Source organism: Mirounga angustirostris, unplaced genomic scaffold, assembly GCF_029215605.1.
Source record: "Mirounga angustirostris isolate CCGP_5_RB_7025 unplaced genomic scaffold, mMirAng1.0.hap1 SCAF_2, whole genome shotgun sequence".
Taxonomy (NCBI): domain Eukaryota; kingdom Metazoa; phylum Chordata; class Mammalia; order Carnivora; family Phocidae; genus Mirounga; species Mirounga angustirostris.
Window position 1 is genome coordinate 107,292,629 of NW_026991710.1, and position 19,332 is coordinate 107,311,960.

General features: G+C 37.6%; 1 long non-coding RNA gene across 2 annotated transcripts in view; it reads left to right on the top strand.

Annotated features, from left to right (window-relative positions):
• Positions 1–19,332, top strand: part of LOC129045977 (uncharacterized) — a 227,201-nt gene that overhangs the window by 123,528 nt on the left and 84,341 nt on the right. Inside the window, exon 4 of one of the 2 annotated variants that reach the window (XR_008506539.2) lies at positions 17,321–17,483. The exons of the other annotated variant lie outside the window; for it this stretch is intronic. This is a non-coding gene — a long non-coding RNA (uncharacterized LOC129045977). Of the gene's footprint in view, positions 1–17,320; positions 17,484–19,332 lie in introns of those variants that run through there. 2 annotated transcript variants of the gene reach the window in all.

The following is a 19,332-nucleotide window of genomic DNA, read 5'->3' on the forward strand; positions in this document are numbered from 1 at the left end:
GTATACCTGAAACTAATGTAACATTGTATGTCAACTATACTTAGATAAAAAAGAACTAAAAAGTGTAAGTAATCCATGAACAAGGTTTTATTTTTTTTTAAGATTTATTTATGTATTTTAGAGAGGTGGGGGAAGGGCAGAGGGGGAAGGAGAGAAAGTCTTAAGCAGACTCTGTGCTGAGTGTGGAGCTGACGTGGGCTCAGTCGCAGGACCCTGAGATCATGATTCAAGAAGAAACCAAGAGATGGATGATTAAGTGACTGCGCCACCCAGGCGCCCCTCCATGAACATGGTTTTAAAAAGTAAAAAATATGTCAAGGCTTAGACCAAAAAGTATTATTACTGTGTCCCACTCCTCACTTCTCAGAAGTCCCCACCTTGGGGTGTGTGGGTGGCTCCGTCATTAAGTGTCTGCCTTCAGCTCAGGTCATGATCCCGGGGTCCTGGGATCAAGCCCTGCATTGGGCTCCCTGCTCCATGGGAAGCCTGCTTCTCCCTCTCCCACTCCCCTTGCTTGTATTCCCTCTCTTGCTGGGTCTCTCTCTGTCAAATAAATAAATAAAATCTTTAAAAAAAAATGTTCCTACCTTTAACCATTTCTTTGTTTAGTTTTTTGTCAGTGATCCCCATACCTCTTAAAACATGCTTACTATGAATTCTTGATTCATCTGCTGCAGACACTTTATACTGATATCCTGCAATGGTAGGTGAGAATTTAGCTCATTTACAACCCCCATCTTTCTTTCTCTTTGTATTGTAATTATATTAGTATTTTTAGTTCTAAGGGTTACTTTTGTAATTCAAAATAAGGTACCTAAAACCTCTCTTGATCTATTGACATAATCTCTTGACCATTCACTTTATTAGGTGAGAATATTGATATTCTGCCCTTTGTGATACACACACACACACCCCTCTTCACCTTCCATCTCCTCTCAACTGTAATTTCATAACGTCAAGGTTGATAATATTTATACTCTATTCTGTAACATAATTATTCTCAAAAGTCAGAGTGATTTATTGTAAGATTTTTTTCTTCTTTCTTTCTTTCTTTCTTTCTTTCTTTCTTTCTTTCTTTCTTTCTCTCTCTAAAGATTTTATTTTTTTATTTGAGACAGAGAGCATGAGCAGAGGGGAGGAGCAGAGGGAGAGGGAGTGGCAGACTCCCCGCTGAGCAGGGATTCTGATGTAGGACTCGATCCCAGAACCCTGAGATCATGACCTGAGCCAAGGGCAGACACTTAACTGACTGAGCCACACAGGTGCCCCTCATTGTAGGATTCTCTGAGGATTCATGTCAAGCTTAGTGGATCATTGCTTCTGGAAAAAAGCCCCTCTTTGAAAATTGGAGCAGTATTTTGTTTTCAGTATTCTGGCCTCCTACCTACAGACTGTGGTTTCTCAGTTTATTGAAAATGGTTCTGAGCTCAAACCTAGAAGTCCTTTTAGTACCTTGTATTACAATGTATCTGGCTTAGAGTTTTGAGTTAAAGTTGTCCAATGATTTTTTTCTTTTTTTAAATTTTATTTTATTATGTTATGTTAATCACCATACATTACATCATTAGTTTTTGATGTAGTGTTCCATGATTCATTGATTGCATATAACACCCAGTGCTCCATGCAATACGTGCCCTCCTTAATACTCAACACTGGGCTAACGCATCCCCCACCCCCCTCCCCTCTAGAACCCTCAGTTTGTTTCTCATATCCATAGACTCATGGTTCATCTCCCCTTCCAATTCCCCCCGCCTTCATTTTCCCCTTCCTACTTTTTTTTTTTTTTAACATATAATGTATTATTTGTTTCAGAGATGCAGGTCTGTGATTCATCAGTCTTACACAATTCACAGCGCTCACCATAGCACATACCCTCCCCAATGTCCAGTGATCTTTTAATATCTTTTCACCCAATCTTTTTAGCCTTCATTTTCCTCCTGATGTTTTTGTTTGGTCTTCCGCACTTGAGGACATCCTTAATGGAGGAGAGTACAGTCATTCTCTGTTACCATCTTCTACCATCTGTTGATGCTGTGCCACATTCCTGGGGCTACTCCAGTCCTGCTTTATTCTTTTTGTCTAAACAGAACTTTAAACATCCCTCATCCCAGTATGCAGTACTTTCCTCGTGAAAATGAAAGCTCAGGCAAATTGTGTGTCAATAATGAGAAATTTGGGTTTAGTTATTTATGTTGCTGGATTCACATTGTGACAGTAAGAACACTAATTAATTAATTAATTTTTACTTATATTTATATTTTTTGAGAGAGAGCGAGAGAGCATAGGAGTGAGTGGGGTGTGGGTGGGGAGGGGGGGCAGAGGGAGAGAGAGAATCTTAAGCAGGCTCCACACCCAGTGTAGAGCTCTACACCGGGCTCCATCTCACGACTCTCTTCCATGCTAACATGCTGCTGGTACAAGTTCTCACTATTAGGACATTTTTGTAAGTAACCTAAAACTCTCTTGCTGTAATATAAACCAGTTCCTTCTTTTCTCCCAGCTTTATTGAGATATAATTGATATATTACACTGTATAACTTCAGGGTGTATAATGTGTTGATTTGGTACACTTATATATTGCAAAACGATTACCACCATAGCATTAGCTAACCCTTCCATCCTGTCACATAATTACCATTTCTTTTTTTGTGGTGAAAACATTTAAGAACCACTGTCTTAGCAACTTTCCAGTATATAATACAGTATTCCTAGCTATAATCACCAAGCAGTACATTAGATCCCCAGAACTTGTTAATTTTGTAACTAGAGGTTTATACCTTTTGGCCAGTGTCTCTTCATTTCCTCTACCCTCCATTTCCTGGTAATCACTATTCTACTCTGTTTCTCTGATAAACTGATTTATTCTTGTTCTATTCTCAGTGAATTTTTTTTTAAAGAATATTCAATCACCCTAAATTAAAGGATTTTTCCAAAATGGTATGATTTCATGCAGGATTAAGGTTATAGGAACCTAAGGAGAAAACACTGAAAAAAACTGACAGGTTTCAGATGAGGCTTACATCACATGGCCATACTTCTCATTTCCAAGCAAAGTGTGTGTGTGTGTGTGTGTGTGTGTGTGTGTTTGGCTGACATGATGGTCCCTTCTTCCACTTCTTTCCAACACACTAAAGCCTTTTCAATCTAAAGTTTAAAACTATAGTGAAGAATGTAAAATTGCAAATCTAGGTGTTCACAGGTATTATAAGCTTCTGAAGGAATGTCAAAACACTTTTTTTGTTCTGCTCATGGATCATCCACATGGCACTTTCTCTCAACCTTGTCCTAAGTGACATGTTCTTTCTGGGGCTGAGTTCAGAGGCTCAGATCCATCAATCTAGAGTGGACTAAGACCCTGGCCTGGCTTAGATGAGGGTGCAGGGATCAGTATCAGAGTTATGATCAGGACTCAGGCTAAGTGATTATGGGGGAAATGGCTGACAGGTGGAAAGAGGCTGAGGCAAGTCCCAGAACAGGTAGGCTTGGGAAGCGAGGAGGCCCTCAGACTGGAGATGGGAAAATTTCTTATCTAATAGTTACAAATACTAACTGAAATAATCAGTGCCTCTTATCAGGAGGCAACCAAAATTTATGCCTCTAATGCTACCCCCAAAGAAGGCCCTTTTTGTTCTATAGGGCTGAAATCTTTATTTAGTTTGGTGATCGAGTGAGAGAGATGGCTCTTCCATGCAAATGTCCTCAACACCTCATCTGCTGGTAACACTGCACCTTCAAATGGGTTTACATTTCTTTGAGGAGTCAGGTTTTCATTTTGCCTTAATTTGGAGCAAGTAGATTACCTGGGATCATTGTGTTTTTCTTCATTGTAGTTTTCCTCCTCGGGAATTTTGTGTCCTAGACTAAAATAGGCTTAAGCAGAACCGTGTGACTTGGTTTTGACAGGCTTGAATCTTTTCCACAGAGAGTATGATTTCCCTGGATACTTATTTGGTTGGGGATGGCTGAATCAACATGTTTTAAGTTGTAATTCACTTTGTGGGTTCCAGAAACAAGATTTGACCAGTTTTTTTAAAATTAGGAAGTTTTTCAGATCATACCTATTGAAGAAAACATAAGAAATACGCATACTAGTGTAGAAATTACTTCAGAACAAATGTTCATGGATGGATTCGTTTCATCCCATTCAACAGATGTTTATAAATGTCTAATACTAGAAATTGAGATAATAAGAAAAAATAAGGAATTGTCTCTTCCCTTAGGACATCCATAGGAGCCGTGGAGGCAGAGAATTACCTATAGAAAGTGCGATGAGTGCTATGGCCATTTTACTTCGTATTAGAGAATTTCAGCACAGCTCTGCAGCCAAAGGTCTTCATATCCAATATTGTCCTCTAAACAGGAGGTTTCTTTAAATGACCAATCTGATATGGTGGCTAAGTATAGCTTTCATAGCATGTGGTTGTTTTGATTTATCACTATGTGTCCTATATCCCCAAAGAGACTAAAATGGATTGGTTTGTGTTTCCCACACTAGCTTGGAAGCACTACAGATATATTACATTTGAAGTGTCAAAGAGAAAATTATCAGTTTGGAATTTAATCAATCAATCTTTATTTCTGCTGGAAGAGCTAAGTGTATATTATATTGTATACTTCAGAGTCCCTCCTTTCTGAAAACAACACAAAACCCTACTTTTTATTAATTAGCATGTTAATTTTTTCAAAGGTGAGCAGGAAATTGTTTTAGGTTAGTTCCTATTTAATGCAGTTTCCTGATGAATATTTATTTTGAGATGTGAGGTTTGTCTGTTTCTTGCTAGAAGCCCAAATGAGAACTCAAAGTGTGTGTGTGTGTGTGTGTGTGTGTGTGTGTGGTGATGGGGGGGCATCCATTACTTTCCAGTGCATCAGTATAAGTCCTTATTCTTATTCATTATTATTCACTTGGTTCCTCTTACAATGTGAATAGAAGGAGAAAAACATTTATAGATCACTTAAAACATTTTACCAGAAGAAAGGGAACAAATTAGCCTACTTGAATCACTGGCTTTGCAGAGGAGAATGAGCAGAAGATATATTTAATCTTTCATCAAAGACTTTATTTGAAATTACTAATATACAGTTCTGCTCAGAACAGTGCTAAATGAGTTATTAGAACATTTAAACAAGATCATCATTGTTTTTATTAGCAGTATTATTCCTTCCTCCTTTTGTTAGAAAAACACCCTGCAGTGTGTGCAGATCTGTTTAACTGCAATGCTTTTACATTTTCCCTCAAATGTAGTTGACTTATTTTATAAATATTTCAAGTACATAATTGCTATTTTGCTTTAATGAAAATTACAAATGTATTTAGATAATCTAAGGGGTTAGAACTCATTTGCTCCTGTGTCGGGTTTATAGGAGAGGTAAGTGTAACTTGCTGACTGTATGGACTGTCATTCTGAGAGAGGGTCTCCTACCCTCAGAACCTCCTTTTATATATTTTCAGAATGAAAGATCAAGGGATGTAGTGAAAGCTGTGGTATCAGACAGACTTGGGCTCCAAGCCCAGTTCTGTTACTTACTAGTAGGGAGAACTTGGGCAAGTTCTTTACCTACTTTTAGCCTCTGGAATGTTTTGTAGAATTGATTGAGAATAATAATACTAAACTTGCCAGAACTATATGAAGATAAATAGGTAATATTAAATACCTAACAGAGGGTCACGCAAAAAAAAGTACTCCAGGGCGCCTGGGTGGCTCAGTTGGTTAAGCGACTGCCTTCGGCTCAGGTCATGATCCCGGAGTCCCGGGATCGAGTCCCGCATCGGGCTCCCTGCTCGGCGGGGAGTCTGCTTCTCCCTCTGACCCTCCTCCCTCTCGTGCTCTCTGTCTCTCATTCTCTCTGTCTCAAATAAGTAAATAAAATCTTAAAAAAAAAAAGTACTCCATTAATGTTAATTTCTTTCTTTGTTGGCTGTTTTTGACTGATAGAAGAGGCTTACTAAGGAGATTCTTGAGGTTCTGATGCCAGTCAGCAGAGATCCAACCGCTTTTCTTTATTTATTGGGGTTAAGCACCTCTGATTTAATCCAGAACCATTCCTTCTGTATGCTGTGCTGAGAAGTGGATCTTTATCCTCAACCATCCTCATTGTTATGGATCAGCAGTGATCATAATAGCAAATGTGAAGATGTGGTGCTCATCTGGAATGGAAAAAAAGTGGAACAGATGTAGAATCTAGGGCTTAGCTACTGATGCTGGGAAATTATCATGAGGTGGACTCTCTGTAATCCAAAAAAGCAGATGTCTTTGCAAGGATGTGACAGAGGATGGGGAGTGGTGGTGGGGGGGGGGGGTGCTGGGGAGGACAGGAGCAGGGAGGTGAGCAGGACTATTGTTCTTCTTATTGGGGAAGAGATGGCTATGTATATCTGCAAAGAATCTGTCCCACAACCAGTGATTGCTATTTGCTCCTAGGAATTATCTGGGAAATGATCAATGTTCTTGTTACTTAACCCTACAATGTTGTGCCCACACTTTGAAATGAAACTGGTAGTGGGGCACCTGAATGGCTCAGTCAGTTAAGCAACTGACTCTTGCTTTCCACTAGGGTCATGATCTCAGGGTCATGGGGTCAAGCCCTGCGTCGGGCTCTGCATTCTAGACATGGAGTCTTCTTGTCCCTCTCCATCCCTCTCTGCCCCTCCCCTGCTCTCTCTTTCAAATAAATAAATAAAATCTTAAAAAAAGAAAGAAATGAAACTGGTTGCTTCAATTAATGGCATAGTTAGGTGACATCCTATACAGATACATCTTTCTTAAGGCCTTGTGCTGCTGAAGATAAATTGCAGGCATGAACTCATGTGGCTTTCATATGCTGCTATCCTGCTGTGGTCATAGGAGTAAACTTTTCTTGAATGCATGGCCTTGAAAATGTGGAAAGTACAGTGCTTTTCCTAGTGTGGTTGCCCAGAGAATGAGTAGAATTTACTTAGCTTTGTTGTTATTTGTCCCATATGCTATTTTCCTGGGCCAATTTTCAGTCCTCCTTAGACATGTGATGGAAACTGAGGCAGCAAGCCTAAACTATCTGTCAGTCATTTCTGAGGCCTGGAGAAACCAAAGGCTGTCCAGGGAATTTCTACCCATTTCAGAGTGAGCTTGTAGGATCCCTAGGCCTTCCTATGGGTGGAAACATTTTATGAACATCTCACAAAGCCCAGGGCAACATCTTAACCACAAAATAGTTGTTCAATAAACACTTGTTAGAGGGTTAAAAGTTTCTTTCTTTTCTCAGACACTTAACCAACTGAGCCACCCAGGCGCCCCTGGATAAAAGTTTCTTTGGGATGGGCTCTTTTCCTATTTGCCACTTAAACTTGTGGACAGCTATGCTTTTCACTGTCATCATCATCGATATCTTTACAGTAATTGTCATCAGGCAGAAATATCTATGAAACACTATGCAAGGTGTGATGCAAAACAAAAACCAAAAACCTGGAGACACAATCTAAGTAGAATTTTTGAGGACAGGGACCAAGTCTTAATTGACTTCTTATTGTTAGAGCCTGGCACAGCGCTAGTCACATAGTAGAGGCAGTTTGTTGAATAATACCTGAAAGAGTGAATGTGGAATAACCAGTCTGTACTTATTACACAATATAGCTGAAGAGAAAACTTTTCCATTTCCATTTCTCTTTCTTATTATCAAACCACCTCTCTAACACCTCCCACCTCCCACCTGAAAGAACTCTTTTTTTTCTCCTTCAGTTTGGACACGTAGTGCATATTGTATTTCAGTACTATTACTTGGATCTGTTGAGGTGAGGACAGAATGTAGTGCTGCTGTGATGTTAGGATCTTGGCTGCCTTGAAATTTACAGAGAGAAGAATCCTTTCGAATACTAGAAATAGATCAATATCCTGCTCCTGTTCTTTCTCTGTGCCCAGAAACCCACTGAAGTCAGGAGGAGCTGGGTGGGGGGTGTGTGTGTGTGGGAACAGTGGAATGGGGGCCTTTGTCTGGTAATTTGAGTTTCATTCTGTCATTTCACTCCATAAGGTGATTCTGGAGAATGAATGCATTTGTAAGGCTATTAATAACCATATTTCTCCCCTAATCATTATGATTAAGTCGTTGGTACTGCCAGGTGCCTGGAGCTTCCATCACAAAGCCCTGAAAAATTTTGCTTTACCATTTGACTACAGTGGGATGCTCTGACTGACTATGCCAGAGGAGTTGCTGCTGATTTTCCTTCTCCTGTCAGCCAATTTAAATTCATACTGAAAACAGAGAGTAAAGTTTAAAATAATATTCTAAATCATAAAAGTCATTCTTCAGTTAAGGAACAATAAGTCAGCTTTCCTTTTATTAGACTATTCCCAAAGAAGGTTTTATGGTCAAAATGTCACAGCTGGTTTTTCCCACATTTTCTCTTCTTCCATCCTGTGTGTCTCATGATCCAATCATGTAATTCCTGACACTTTATTCTCCCCTTTGTATTTACTGCAAATATGTCCCACATCTCCACAGATTAATTGCTCTTTCTCCTCCAGTATTCCAGTTTATACTTGGCAGTACTACAGGGCAATTCAGAGTACTGACCCTGGAGAAAGACTGCCTAATTTTGAGGCCCAGATCTGCTTTACTAGCTGTGTGACTCTCGGCAAATGAACAACCACATTAATCCTTCATTTCTTTTTTTTTTTTTTAAGATTTTATTTATTTATTTGACAGAGAGAGAGCACAAGCAGGGGGAGTGGCAGACAGAGGCGAGGGAGAAGCAGAGAGCCTGATGTGGGGCTCAATCCCTGGACCCTTGGATCATGACCTGAGCTGAAGGCAGACGCTTAACCGACTGAGCCACCCAGGTGCCCCAATCCTTCATTTCTTCATACGAAAATTGGAATTATAATAGTATCTGCCTCCTGGGTTGGTACTATTATACCAACCCAGGTCTAATAGAACCAACTATTGCTACTATTCCAAAAGCATATTAAAAGTTTCCTAGCATATTAAAAGTGCTCATTAGATGGTAGTTTTATTATTATGAGAAAGAGAAAAGCACTTCCCCATGTCTGGGAGCTGGTCTGACACAGAGAGTTCTTGGTATTCCATGGTTGAACATAAACAATTTCACAAAATATCAACAACAGACCAGGCCACTCTGTGACCATGGATTAAGAGAAAAAAAAAAAAAAAAAAAGACCACTATGTAGCCATGTTTCAACACAGACAAAATATGGACATCATCCAATCCACAAATATGACCAAACATCTTTATTCTAGCTGATATGAGTGACTGCTGATTCTTTAACAATTACAGCTTTAGCCTGGCTCCAGTCTTCCCTCTTTCTAAATAAGATTTATTAAAACACTCCATCATTGAAGTGCTCCCACTTCCTGGTAACATCCAATCCATAGCGAAACTCACTTTCTTAAACCCTCCCCCAAATCATCTAACAAAGCTCAAATTCTGTAATAAGTCCTTTTTGCACTTTCTTACACAACCTCCCACAGTTTCTTACAGTGTGTGTTTTTCTTTGCTGCAGCATGCAATAATCCCAATTTATTCAGCTACGGGTGCGTGTCTGGTGGCCGCTGGCTGGAGGGCATTGACAATTATTATTCCTTTTGCTAACCACAAATCACAGGATTTAAATGCATGTAGCATAGAGCAATGGGAAGGACACTTGGGGACCTTGAACAAATTATTTAATGTCTCTGTTAGTTTTCTCATTGTTAAAATTAGGGGATTGGATTTAGGAATTTTATGGTCATTTTCAGCACCAACATGCTCTGGATATCTGTGTCAGACACTTACCAACGTTAGGAGTGCTATGGAACAAAAATAATTAACATGGGAATGTTCTCAAACTTCCTATCATTTCTAGCCTGCCAAAGGGAATTCTGTAATTACCAACCCAATTTCTCCCCTCCTCCCACCTCTTTATGAGAAAGCTCTGTCTTTATAGGAGATAGGCTAATACACTGAACTAGAGGGGGGAAAAGGGAGGCTGGGGATAGAGGAGGTTTTCTGAGGATCACAGAGGGTAGTAGAGAGAGAGACATTAGACTATCAGAAGGAAGTAGATGAGAGGAAGCAGGGAAAAGAGGAAGGTCTTGTGTAGATCATGTATTTGGATACCCTTTATTGCCTTCAAAAAAGAAGCAAGTAAATAAGTAGGATTAATTATTAATTATTAAATAATTTGGGTTGTTGAATTATGCTTTCTGAAGGGAGATCTAATCAAAAACTGAAGAATGTGAGCTTGATTTTATTAGGATTACAGGAGTACCTTTCTTATATGTAAGAGAGAACCCACCAAAGAGGGGACTTCTCTTCTGGAAGGCTTGCCATTTTATAGTTAGTAAAGGAAAGAACATTTCCAGCAGGACCCAAGATTTATCCACACATAGCTGCTTCTGATCTGCAATTGGAAGGACCCATAGAGGCAAACCCTTGTGTAGGTGATAGTGAGAATATGCTTAAACAGAGCTGGGCAGAAAGGGCAGAAAGTATCATTTGTTGAAAGAAGGTAATTCATTATCTCCCAGTCAAGGGATTCATGAGGCTTAATTAATTAAAGCTTTTAGTCTGCATGGAAACCCAAAGAAGCTAATCTTTGTCAAATCCAAGTAGTAGGGTGACTAGCCATCCTACTTTGCACAGATTGTGGGGTTCCTGGGAATGTGGAACTTCCAGTGCTAAAACTGGGACAGTTCTTGGCAATCTGGGATCACTCTAGTTAATATTACTCTTTGTTCACAGCCTCAGCTTCTCTTCATCTTTTCATCCTGTTATAGGCTGAGTGCTTTTTTCTAACGTGTTCCTTGTATAATAGATCTCTGCCAAATAATGGAGTCCCAGACTGGAAGGGATCCTCAGATGTCATGAAGTCATCCACTACCTCCCAGCAGGTTTCATTTGGATGGTCTGTTCGGATCGTCTGTTCCCAGTGGCAGGCTGGGCAGGGATATCTACATATAATGAGCAATCAGTCCAGTGCTCATTTCTGTCATTTTATCATCCTTACTATTTGCTATTTGAATTTCTTCCCTCTAACCAATTTTTTTCTTCTTACAAGTTATTATGGGATTGAAGAGAGGTGTGGCTGCCAAGTTTTTTTGCAGGGGAGTTATGAGGGTGTCCTAGAGTTTAGAATTGCAGAGATCTTAATATTTAGTAGGAACAATGGTTTGGGGGTAATTACTGCTTTGTATTGGAACATTTAAATAAAAATTTCCCAGGAACAAGGGCCTACAACTGAGAGTTCATTGTTTACAGCATTCCTCTAAATTGCTGTTAGAATATAAAGAGATAGCTTGTCTGGTTCTTTTAAAACATTTAAAAAAAATTTTAATTGCGGTATATTTGACATAAAATATTATTTTAGTTTCAGGTATACAACATAGTTATTCAGAAAGTATATACATTATGAAATGCTCACCATAGTAAGTGTATTTATCATCTATCACCACACAAAGTTATTACAGTATTATTGACTGTATTCCCTATGCTGTACTTTTCATCCTTGTGAATTATTTATGTTAGAAGTTTGTACCTCTTAATCTCCTTCACCTATTCGCCAATCCCCACCAAACACAAATTTATTCTCTGTATTTATGAGTCTGTTTCTGTTTTCTATTTGTTAATTTGTTTTATTTTTTAGATTCCATGTAAAAGTGAAATGATACTGTATTTGTTTTTCTCTGACCTTTTTCATTTAGCATAATATCCTCTAAGTTCATCCATGTTGTTGTGAATGGCAAAGATTTCTTCTTTATGGCTAAGTAATATTCCATTGTATGTATATGTATATATATTACATCTTCCTTATCTGTCAATGGACACTTAAATTGCTACCATATCTTGGCTATTGTAAATAATGCTGCAATAAACATAGAAGTGCATATATCTTTTTGAATTAGTATTTTGTTTTCTTCAGGTAAATACCCAGAAGTGGAATTACTCATTTGGTATTTCTATTTTTAATTTTTTGAGGAAACTCCATATTGTTTTCCACAGTGGCTGGACCAATTTACATTCCTACCAACAGTGCATGAGGGTTTCCTTTTCTCCAAATTCTCATCAACACTTGTTATTTCTTGTCTTCTTAGTACTCACTATTCTGACTACTCTGAGAAGGTATCTCATTGTGGGTTTGATTTGCATTTTCCTGATGATTAGTGATGTTAAACATTTTATATGTCTGTCTGTTAGCCATTTGTATATCTTTGGAAAAATGTTTATTCTGGTCCTCTGTCCATATTTAATTGGTTGGTTTGTGGGTTTGGTTTTGGTTTGGTTTTGGTGTTAAGTTTTTTACATATTTGGATATTAACCCTTATTGTACATATCATTTGCAGATAATGTTCCCCAGTTCAGTAGGTTGCCTTTTCATTTTGTTGATTTCCTTTGCTGTGCAAAAGCTTTTTAGTTGGATGTGGTCCCGATAGTTTATTTTTGCTTTTGTTTCCTTTGCCTGAGGAGACATATTCAGAAAAATATTGCTAAGGTCAATGTCCAGGAGATTACTGCCTATGTTTTTTTTCTGTTAGGATTTTTATGGTTTCAGTTCTTAAATTTAGGTCTCTAATCCATTTTGAGTTTATTTTTGTGTATGGTGTTAAGAAAGTGGTCCAGTTTCATTCTATTACATATTGCTGTCCAGTTTTCCCACATTTTATTGAAGAGACTATCTTTTCCCCATTGTATATTTTTGCCTCCTTTGTCATAGATCAACTGATCATATATCAGTGTCGGTTTACTTCTGGACTTGCATTTTGTCCGATTAATCTGTGTGCTGTTTTTGTGCCGGTACCACACAGTTTTGATAGCTATAGTTTTGTAGCATAGCTTGAAATCTGGAATTGTGATACCTTCGGTTTTGTTTTTCTCTCTGAAAATTGCTTTGGCTACTTGAGGTCTTTTGTGGTTCCATACAAATCTTAGAATTATCTGTTCTAGTTCTGTGAAAAATATTGGTATTTTGATAGGGATTGCATTGAATCTGTAAATTGCTTTGGGTAGTATGAACATTTTGACAATATTAATCCATGAGCATGGTATATCTTTCCATTTGTTTGTGTCATCTTTAATTTCTTTCATCAATGTCTTATACTTTTCAGAGTATAGTAGGTCTTTCATCTTCATGGTTAAATTATTCCTAGGTATTTTATTCTTTTTGGTGCAATTGTAAATGGATTTATTTTCTTAATTTCTCTTCTAGTTTATAACTAGTGTATAGAAACTCAACAGACTTCTGTATATTATTTTGCATTCTGCAACTTTACTGAATTCATTTATTCTAATAGTGTTTTGGTGGAGTCTTTAGGGTTTTCTATATATAATATCATGTCATCTGTAAATAGTGACAGTTTTACTTCTTTCCTAACAATTTCAATGACTTTTATTTCTTTTTCTTGTCTGATTGCTTCAGCTGGGACTTCCAATAGTTTGTTTAATAAAATTGGTGAGAGTGGACATCCTTGTCTTGTTCTGATCTTAAAGAAAAAGCTTTCAGCTTTTCACCATTGAGTATCATGTTAGCTGTGGGTTTGTCATATCATAGCCTCCATTATGTTGCGATATGTTCCCCCCCAACCCCACTTTGCTGAAAGTGTTTATCATGAATGGACGTTGAATTTTGTCAAATGCCTTTTCTGCATCTATTGAGGTCATAGGATTTTTATTTTTCATTTTGTTAATGTGGTGTATTATGTTGATTGATTGTGGATTTTGAACCACCCTGGCATCATTGGAATAAATCCCACTTGATAGTGGTGATTGATTGATTGATTTAAAAAATTTTATTTATTTATTTGAATGAGAGAGAGAGCGAGAGCCAGAGAGTACAGGCAGGGGGAACAGTAGAGGGAGCAGGAGAAGCAGGCTCCCCACTGAGCAGGGAATCTGATGTGGGGCTTGATCCCAGGCCCCAGAGATCATGACCTGAGCCAAAGGCAGACGCTTAACTGACTGAGCCACCCAGGCATCCTGTGAATGATCCTTTTAAGGTACTGTTGAATTTGGTTTGCTTATATTTTGTTGAGGATTTTTGCATTTATGTTCATCAGGGATATTTTTAATTTTCTTTTTTTGTAGTGCCTTTGTGTGTTTTTGGTATCAGGGTAACTGAACTCTTGTTTGTTGGGAATTTTTTGATTATGGATTCAATTTTGTTATTAGTAATCAGTATGTACAGGTTTTCTATTTCTCCCTCATTCAATCTTGAAAGATTATATGTTTCTAGGAATTTATTCATTTCTTATAGGTCATTCAAGTTGTTGGCATATAACTTTTCATAGTAGTCTCTAATAATCCTTTGTATTTCTGTGGTATTGATTTTTACTTCTACTCTTTCATTTCTGATTTTATTTGAGTCCTCTCTTTTTTTTTCTTGATGAGTCTAGTTAAAGGCTTATCAGTTTTATTTTTTCAAGGAACCAATTCTTAGTTTCATTGGTCTTGTCTCTTTCCTTTCCTTTCCGTCCTTCCTTCCTTTCATTCCCTCCTTTCTTTCTTTCTTTCTTTTTTTTCTTTCTCTTCTCTTCTTTCTATCTTTTTCCTTCCTTCTTTCCCTTCCCTTCCCTTCCCTCCCCTCCCCTCCCCTTCCCTTTCTTGTCTCTATTTCATTTATTTCCACTCTGCACTTTATTATTTCCTTCCTTCCACTAATCTTGGGCTTTGTTCTCCTTTTTCCTAGTATGCTTAAGTATAAGGTTAGATTGTTTATTTGAGATTTTTCTCATTTCTTGAAGCAGGCCTGTATCACTATAAACTTCCCTTTTAGAATTGTTTTTGCTGCATCCCAAAGATTTTGAACCATTGTGTTTCCATTTTCATTTGTCCCCAGGTATTTTTTTTTTAATTTCCTCTTTGATTTCTTCATTGACCCATTGGTTTTTTAGTAGCATGTTGTTTAGTAGCCTTCACATATCTGTATGTGTTCCAGTTTTTTCTTGAAATGGATTTTTTTTTGTTTGTTGGTTTTTTTGGTTTTTTAATATATCAAATATATATGTAATATATAAAAATATATTTACATGGTAGAATGATTACAAACATATTTTGCTTTCCTGATTGGGTTGAAATTGCCAATATGAAAGCACTTTGACCTATAAAAATGTCCATATCACATGGGTTGACCTGAGATTTCAGTGCTCCATGATTTGGCCCACAATAAGCTTGTGACAGCTCCAACTTCACGGTGGACCAGATTGTATTTCCATCATGATGAAGTGACTGTCTGTGTCTGCTTTAATGTCTCTTGCCTTCTGAGTGATAAAGGTAGTATAGTCCTTGATTTCTTTTTATTTGCATTTGCTTAACGTACCTCTGTCCATGCTTTTTTTTTTTACATTTAAATTCAATTAATTAAGATGTAGTGTATTATTAGTTTCAGAGGTAAAGTTCAGTGATTCATCAGTTTTATATAATACCCAGTGCTCATTACATCACATGCCCTCCTTAATGTCCATCACCCATCCCCCCACCCCCCCCCTCCAGTCACCTTCAGTTTGCTTCCTATGATTAAGAATCTCTTATGGTTTGTCTCCCTCTCTGATTTAAATGTATTTCTAGTTTCATACCATCATGGTTGGAAAAGATGCTTGATATGATTTCAGTCTACTTACATTTATTGAAACTTATTTTGTGGCCTAACATGTCATCTATCCTGGAGAATGTTCCATGTGCACTTGAAAAGAATGTGTATTCTGCTGTTTTTGGGTGGCATGTTCTATATGTATCTGTTTAGTCCATCTGGTCCAATGTATCATTCAAAGCTACTATTTCTTTGTTGACTTTCTGTCTGGATGATGTCTCCTTTGATGTAAGTACGGTGTTAAAATCCCCTACTATTATTATATTATTGTCAATTTTCCCTTCATGTCTGTTAATATTTGCTTTATATATTTAAGTGTACCTATGCTAGATGTATATTTGCAATTGTTATATCCTTTTGTTGGGTTGATCTCGTTATCATTATGTAATGCCCTCCCTTGTTTTTGTTAAAGTTTTGTTTTAGAGTCTGTTTTGTCTGATACAAGTATTGCTACCCTACTTGTTTGTTTTTTGTTTTGTTTTGCTTTTTTTGATTATGTTGCTTCCATTTGCAGGGGATATCTTTTTCCATCCCTTCACTTTCAGTATGTAAGTGTCTTAAAGTCTGAAGTGAGTTTCTTGTAGTTGCATATAGACAGGTCTTGTTTTTTAATCCATTTGGTCACCCTGTGTCTTTTGATTAGAGCATTTAGTCCATTTACATTTAAAGTAATTATTGACAGGTATGTATTTATCGCCATTTTGTTAATTGTTACTGGGTTTTTTGGAGGTTTTTGTTTGTTTGTTTTTGTTTTTTTGTTTTTTTTGTAGTTCCTCTCTATTCCTTTCTTCTTCTTTTGCTCTCTCCCCTTGTGATTTGATGATTTTCTTTAGTGTTATGCTTGGATTCCTTTCTCTTTATTTTTGTGTATCTACTGTAGGTTTTTGGTTTGTGTTTACCATGAGGTTCATATATATATACTATGTATATAGCATTCTATATTAAGTTGATAGTCACTTAAATATGAACACATTCTAAAAGCACTATTTTTTAACTCCTCTCCTCCATGTTTTATATTGTGATGTCATATTTTACCTCTTTTTATTTGTGTATTCTTAACTAATATTTGTTGATATAATCGATTGTACTACTTTTGTATTTAACATTTATACTAGCTTTATAAGTGATTGATCTCTACTTTTACCATATGTTTGCTTTTACCAGTGAAAATTTTCCACTTTCATAATTCTCTTCCAGTTATGGCCATTTCTCTTCTGCTTAAAGGAGTCCTTTTAACATTTCTTATGAGGCCACTTTAGTGGGTGATGAACTTTTTAAACTTCTATTTGCCTTCAATTCTGAATAATAACCTTGCCAGATAGAGTATTCTGGGTTATAGGTTTTTTTCTTTAAAGTATTTTGAATATATCACACCACTCCCTTCTGGCCTGCAAAGTTTTTGCTAAAAAAAAATTAGCTTTTAGCCTTATGGGGTTTCCCTTGTACAGACTATTTAGTTTTCTCTTGCTGTTTTTAAGATTCCCTTTTTATCTTTAATTTTTGCCAGTTGATCATCATGTGTCTTGGTGTGGACCTGCTGTATTCATCTTCTTTGGGATTCTCTGTGCTTCCTGGACCTGGATATCTGTTTCCTTACCCAGGTTAAGGAAGTTTTCAGCTATTCTTTTGTCAAATAAGTTTTCTACCCCTTTCTTGCTTTTCCTTCTGGGACCTTTATAATGAGGATGTTACTATACTTGATGTTGTCCCAGAGGTTCCTTTATGTATCCTTATTTTTTTTAATTCTTTTATCTTTTTGCTTTCAGCTTGGGTGATTTCCACTACCCTATCTTCCAGATCACTGATCCATCAGCTCTAATCATGTAATTGAATCCCTCTAGCACTCACCATGGTACGTACCCTCCCCAATGTCCATCACCCAGCCACCCCGTCCCTCCCACCGCCCCTCCACTCCAGCAACCCTCAGTTTGATTCCTGAGATTAAGAGTCTCTTATGGTTTGTCTCCCTCTCTGGTTTCATCTTGTTTCATTTTTCCCTCCTTTCCCCTATGATCATCTGTCTTGTTTCTCAAAATCCTCATATCAGTGAGATCATCTGATACTTATCTTTCTCTGATTGACGTATTTTGCTTAGCAAAGTACCTTTAGTTCCATCCACATCGTTGCAAATGGCAAGATTTCATTTTTTGATGGCTGCATAATATTCCACTGTATATATATATACCACATCTTCTTTATCCATTCATCTGTCGATGGACATCTAGGCTCTTTCCATAGTTTGGCTATTGTGGACATTGCTGCTATAAACACTGGGGTGCACATACCCCTTCAGATCACTACATTTGTATCTTTGGGGTAAATACCTAGTAGTGCAATTGCTGGGTCATAGGGTAACCCTATTTTCAACTTTTTGAGGAAACTCCATACTGTTTTCCGGAGTGGCTGCACCAGCTTGCATTCCCACCAACAGTGTAGAAGGGTTCCCCTTTCTCTGCATCGTTGCCAACATCTGTGGTTTCCTGACTTGTTAATTTTAGCCATTCTGACTGGTGTGAGGTGGTATCTCATTGACGTTTTGATTTGGATTTCCCTGATGCCGAGTGATGTTGAGCACTTTTTCATATATCTGTTGGCCATTTGGATGTCTTCTTTGCAGAAATGTCTGTTCATATCTTCTGCCCATTTCTTGACTGGATTATTTGTTCTTTGGGTGTTGAGTTTGATAAGTTCTTTATAGATTTTGGATACTAGCCCTTTATCTGATATGTCACTTGCAAATATCTTCTCCCATTCTGTCGGTTGTCTTTTGGTTTTGTTGACTGTTTCCTTTGCTGTGCAAAAGCTTTTTATCTTGATGAAGTCCCAATAATTCATTTTTGCCCTTGCTTCCCTTGCCTTTGGCAATGTTTCTAGGAAGAAGTTGCTTGGCCGAGGTCGAAGAGGTTGATGGCTGTGTTGTCCTCAAGGATTTTGATGGACCCCTGTCTCCACATTTAGGTCTTTCATCCATTTTGAGTCTATTTTTGTGTGTGGTGTAAGGAAATGGTCCAGTTTCATCTTCTGCATGTGGCTGTCCAATTTTCCCAACACCATTTGTTGAAGAGACTGTCTTTGTTCCATTGGACATTCTTTCCTGCTCTGTCGAAGATTAGTTAACCATAGAGTTGAGGGTCCATTTCTGGGCTCTCTATCCTGTTCCATTGATCTATGTGTCTGTTTTTGTGCCAGTACCACACTGTCTTGATAATGACAGCTTTGTAACAGAGCTTGAAGTTTGGAATTGTGATGCCACCAGCTTTGCTTTGCTTTTTCAACATTCCCCTGGCTATTTGGGGTCTTTTCTGGTTCTATATAAATTTTAGGATTATTTGTTTTATTTCTTTGAAAAAAGTAGATGGTATTTTGATAGGGATTGCATTAAATGTGTAGGTTACTCTAGGTAGCATAGATATTTTCACAATATTTGTTCTTCCAATCCATGAGCATGGAACGTCTTTCCATTTCTTTGTGTCTTCCTCAATTTCTTTCATGAGTATTCTATAGTTTTCTGAATACAGATTCTTTGCCTCTTTGGTTAGATTTATTCCTAGGTATCTTATGGTTTTGGGTGCAATTGTAAATGGAATAGACTCCTTAATTTCTCTTTCTTCTGTCTTGTTGTTGGTGTATAGGAATGCCACTGATTTCTGTGTATTGATTTTATATCCTGCCACTTTACTGAATTCCTGTATGAGTTCTAGCAGTTTTGGGGTGGAGTCTTTTGGGTTTTCCACATAAAGTATCATATCATCTGCAAAGAGTGAGAGTTTGACTTCTT